General features: G+C 44.5%; 1 pseudogene; it reads left to right on the top strand.

Annotated features, from left to right (window-relative positions):
• The first annotated feature begins 467 nt into the window (after positions 1-467).
• LOC116369253 (E3 ubiquitin-protein ligase arih1-like) lies at positions 468-3265 on the top strand (annotated as a pseudogene).
• Positions 3266-5486: the final 2221 nt, after the last annotated feature.

The following is a 5486-nucleotide window of genomic DNA, read 5'->3' as shown; positions in this document are numbered from 1 at the left end:
GATTGGCTACAGCATTACAATATGATACAAAACTAAATGTATTAAAACGACAATGTATCCATTGATTGTAATGGGTATGCCAATACTGTATTTTGGGGGGGTAATGTGGCCATAGGATTCTTGTGTCCATAGTACACAATGTCCTACACAGGAATATAAATAACCAATGTTTGTTGAATTATTTATCATGAAGGATTAGGCTAATTTAAAAGAAGGTCAAATTCACTAGAGAAAAAAACAATACAACGGTGAATGTCAGCCTTATATATATATATATATATATATATATATATATATATATATATATATATATATATATATATATATATATATATGTGTGTAATCATTTGTTAAAACATTCCATTGCTGTCTTCAACAAATATCAGTGATCTTTGATGAGTTTGATGAGTTTGTACATCTCTTGCCTGGACAATCCTTTCCTTATATTATTTTTTTGACGTAACGCGTCGGTCCGTATGACGCCGCATCTCTTTGTTGGTCCAGCGGCAGCTGCGCTCATGTTGTTGTAGCTACTCTCTCTCTCTGGAAATATTTTTCTCTTTCGAAATATTTCGTCTCTTGTTTTCGTCGCGGCCTGTACACATCCTAGTATCTAGCGTTTGGTATCATACCTTGTCACAATATCAAGTTAAACCGAGTAATGGACTCAGACGAAGGGTACAATTATGAATTCGACGAGGAGGAAGAGGAATGCAGCGAAGACAGCGCCGAGGAGGATCCCGAAGACGACACCCTGGAAGTGGAGTTGGATGATCCTGTTGTGGCCGGTGGAGAACGAGATGAATGTGGGGAGACCGGAGGCAGTGGCCTAGGGCCCGGTCAAGACGAAGAGGATTATCGGTTCGAGGTTTTGACTGCTGAACAGATCCTTCAGCATATGGTCGAGTGTATCAGGGAGGTCAATGATGTCATCCAGGTGAGGTGAAGGAAAGGCCGAGGATGTTGGGTCTCGGTAGGCCGCAAATTGTAAAAACGTAAACAGCTAATTATTTACCGAGTTAGTTTACTGTCCATCACAAACAATCGCAGGTGACTGTAAGCCTCAACGTATGTTAGCCTGTTTGTTAGCCAACCTTACCTAACTAGTTACAAACTAACGTTAGTAACGTTACCTTAGTTTAGGTACTGTAGCTAAATTACTCCGACTTTCATTTCAACAAACTGTTACTCTAGCTAACCAGCTAACTAAATGAATGGTATCTGTCTGGTAGGGAAGCTGACAATGTTTTCTCTTTAGTTTAGTCAATTAAGGTTAGCTAACGAACCAATAGCATCATGTTATATCTCTTGAATGACTAGTGCGCCTGGTTCAACGAGATATAAGTGAGTTGTCAACTCTGCCAAGATGCTGACCCAACTAGCTACAGTAAGATGAAGTAAAAAAAATAATATAATAATAACTATTAGACCCAGCCAGAAAACCTAGCTAGTTTGGCTAGTCATCTTTGTCATTTCCCCTGTTGCCTACAACGTAGCTATTACAACACTGTCATCAACAGTATTTGTCTACTATCATGGCATCAAAATGGCGAAGTAGCTAACGTTACTGAGCTATTTAGTTTTTTGTTGAAATCCTATCAGCCCCCCCCTGTGTGTCCATAGTTTCACCTGGATTATCAACTAGCTCACTTTGCTATCTTTACTTTCCACTGTCTGATTTTTAGGCCTGTGCGCCTGAAACAACATGGCCGAACCTTGATCCCCACTTCTGTCAGCCACTGAGTTTGTCTGCAATGAATTGCAGATTTTTTATTTATTTATAAATTCTATTATTAGACACATTTTGAACAATAATAGCCTTATTTTGTCCGTGTAAATGACATGGCCGTACTGCTAGTTACCGGTTAGTGTATTATAATCCAATGCTAAATAGCTAGCTAGTTGAGTGGCTGTCTTTTAATACAGGTTATGAAGCTTTCCCGGAGGCCATATAAATGTGTATTTTTGCCTCCTCATTTTTTTGTTACTCTTCTCTAGAACCCTGCAACGATAACAAGAATACTTCTTAGTCACTTCAATTGGGACAAAGAGAAACTGATGGAAAGGTTAGTCGTGACATTGGCTCTTGTATGATTTGTTGTAAAAACAGTGTCATCATCTTGGCTCTATTAGTGCCATCATTGTGTTAGGTTAGGTGGTCTGTTGAATGGCCATATGGTCTGGTATTAAATATGAATAGACAGCATTACACAAGGAAATTGAATTGATCAAATTAATTGTATGTTTACCAATTTCCCTGCAGACCCTTTTAATGCTCATATGTCCAATAGTTAAAAGTCCCGAGATCTGGCACAAGTTTCTCCTTTGTCTTGGTGCTCTAGTTTGGCTATGACTTATTGCCTTTCTATGTAACCGTTTGTTCTAGCATGACCTAAAGACCCTATTCTAGTGAATAATACACCAGCCAATTAAGTAGCGTGTTTCCCAGCCAGTGATGACATGTCTTCTCTCACTAGATATTTTGATGGGAACCTTGACAAATTGTTCTCGGAATGCATGTCATCAACCCCAGTAAGAAGTCGAGGACACGGCTGATGAACACGAGGTCCTCTGCTCAGGATCTTCCCTGTCAGATCTGCTACCTGAACTACCCAAACTCGGTCAGTACCCCTACTCTTGAAGGGAGAGATCACAACACCCTATCACTTAGGCAGTAGTGTTACATCTGAAAGGATCAGGCCATGCCAAGTCAGATCTCCTACCTGAACTACCCAAACTCCAGTCAGTCAGTATTATGAAGGGAGACCCCCCTAGCCTCTAACCCTTACCCCTAGCCTCTAACCTTACCCCCTAGTCTCATACCTTACCCCCTAGACTCTAACACGCTAACCCTTACCCCCTAGGCCGCTTAACCCTTACCCCCTCAGCCGCTAACCCTTACCCCCCAGCCTCTAACCCATACCCCTAGGCCTCTAACCCTTACCCCCTAGCCTCTAACCATACCCCCTAGCCTCTAGCCCATACCCCCTAGCCTCTACCATACCCCCTAGCCTCTAACCCATACCCCTAGCCTCTTACCCTAACCCCCTAGCCTCTATGACTGAAACTTCATCTTCCTCTCCCACAGTACTTCACTGGCCTGGAGTTGTGGACACAAGTTCTGCATGCAGTGTTGGGGTGACTACTTGACTACCAAAATCATTGAGGAGGGGATGGGACAGGTAAACACCACAAACACCTGTTTGTTTAACCAGAGAAAAGAGCCTTACGGTAAGAACCCTTGTGGGGTGGGGCCTGACAAGAGGTCAGCAGGAAGTAGTCAGAAGAAAACAATGCAATAGCACAGACAAAAACGTTAAAACAATGACCTTTGACCAAGCGCTTATTTCATACATACATACATTCATACACACAGCATGTATGTATGTATCGTTACCATGGACTGTAAACTCTTATTCTGACTCAGGAAAAGCAATCATTGGGCTTTTTGTTGAGATGTGAAAAAATCTCACCATGTTTCCTTTCTCTTTCCTTAAAAAACAAACAAAAAAAGACAATTTCCGCCTGCTCACAGCTGTGATATATTGGTGGACGACAACACAGTCATGTAAGTGTTACGTCGCTGTCTCTTTACATTCCACAGCAGGTAGACTAGCGGTTACAGCGTTGGGACAGTCACTGAAAGGTTGCTGGTTTCGAAATACCCGCGCCATCAAGATAAAAAATCTGTCTGTGCCCTTGAGCAAGACACTTAACCCCGATTTGCTCCAGGGGCTCCTTCCTACTATGGAGGACCCTGTAAAAAAACAACACATTTCACTGCATCTATCCGCTCTGTGACAGTAAAGCCTTTTATAGTTATTATTATTATGTTTCAACATTACATACACGCTGCTAGTTCTACACGCTGCTAGTTCTACACGCTGCTAGTTCTACCCGCTGCTAGTTCTACACGCTGCTAGTTCTACACGCTGCTAGTTCTACACACTGCTAGTTCTACGCGCTACTAGTTCTACGCGCTGCTAGTTCTACACGCTGCTAGTTCTACACGCTGCTAGTTCTACACGCTGCTAGTTCTACACGCTGCTAGTTCTACACGCTGCTAGTTCTACTAGTTCTACACGCTGCTAGTTCTACGCGCTGCTAGTTCTACGCGCTGCTAGTTCTACGCGCTGCTTGTTCTACGCGCTGCTTGTTCTACGCGCTGCTTGTTCTACGCGCTGCTTGTTCTATGCGCTGCTAGTTCTACGCGCTGCTTGTTCCACACGCTGCTAGTTCCGCGCGGTGCTAGTTCTACACGCTGCTAGTTCTACGCGCTGCTAGTTCTACGCGCTACTAGTTCTACGCGCTGCTTGTTCTACGCGCTGCTAGTTCTACGCGCTGCTAGTTCTACGCGCTGCTTGTTCTACGCGCTGCTAGTTCTACGCGCTGCTAGTTCTACACGCTGCTAGTTCTACGCGCTGCTAGTTCTACGCGCTACTAGTTCTACGCGCTGCTAGTTCTACGCGCTACTAGTTCTACGCGCTACATACACGTAGCCGCTGCTAGTTCTACACGCTGCTAGTTCTACACGCTGCTAGTTCTACACGCTGCTAGTTCTACCCGCTGCTAGTTCTACACGCTGCTAGTTCTACACGCTGCTAGTTCTACACGCTGCTAGTTCTACGCGCTGCTAGTTCTACACGCTGCTAGTTCTACACGCTGCTAGTTCTACGCGCTGCTTGTTCCACACGCTGCTAGTTCCGCGCGGTGCTAGTTCTACACGCTGCTAGTTCTACGCGCTGCTAGTTCTACGCGCTACTAGTTCTACGCGCTGCTTGTTCTACGCGCTGCTAGTTCTAACGCGCTTGCTTCTACGCGCTGCTTGTTCTACGCGCTGCTAGTTCTACGCGGTGCTAGTTCTACACGCTGCTAGTTCTAACGCGCTGCTAGTTCTACGCGCTACTAGTTCTACGCGCTGCTAGTTCTACGCGCTACTAGTCTACGCGCTACATACACGTAGCCGCTGCTAGTTCTACACGCTGCTAGTTCTACACGCTGCTAGTTCTACCCGCTGCTAGTTCTACACGCTGCTAGTTACACGCTGCTAGTTACCACGCTGCTAGTTCTACGCGCTGCTAGTTCTACGCGCTGCTAGTTCTACACGCTGCTACCTAATCTCACGCTCACGCTGCTAGTTCTACCCGCTGCTAGTTCTAACCGCTGCTAGTTCTACACGCTGCTAGTTCTACACGCTGCTAGTTCTACACACGCTGCTAGTTCTCCGCTGCTCTAGTTCTACACGCTGCTAGTTCTACACGCTGCTAGTTCTACCCGCTGCTAGTTCTACACGCTGCTAGTTCTACCCGCTGCTAGTTTCTACCGCTGCTAGTTCTACACGCTGCTAGTTCTACGCTGTGAGAGTTGAAGATTGTAGAGTAGCAGATGAGTTTATAAATCACATTTCTTTGTTTGTTGTATTTGTTCCAAATCCACTACATTTTAATTATCATTTTGAAAACCAAATTATTTCCTATAGGAGACTG

This window comes from Oncorhynchus kisutch, unplaced genomic scaffold, assembly GCF_002021735.2.
Source record: "Oncorhynchus kisutch isolate 150728-3 unplaced genomic scaffold, Okis_V2 scaffold2104, whole genome shotgun sequence".
Taxonomy (NCBI): Eukaryota; Metazoa; Chordata; class Actinopteri; order Salmoniformes; family Salmonidae; genus Oncorhynchus; species Oncorhynchus kisutch.
Note: the sequence above shows the minus strand (reverse complement) of the source record. Positions and strands in the feature narration are given on the sequence as shown.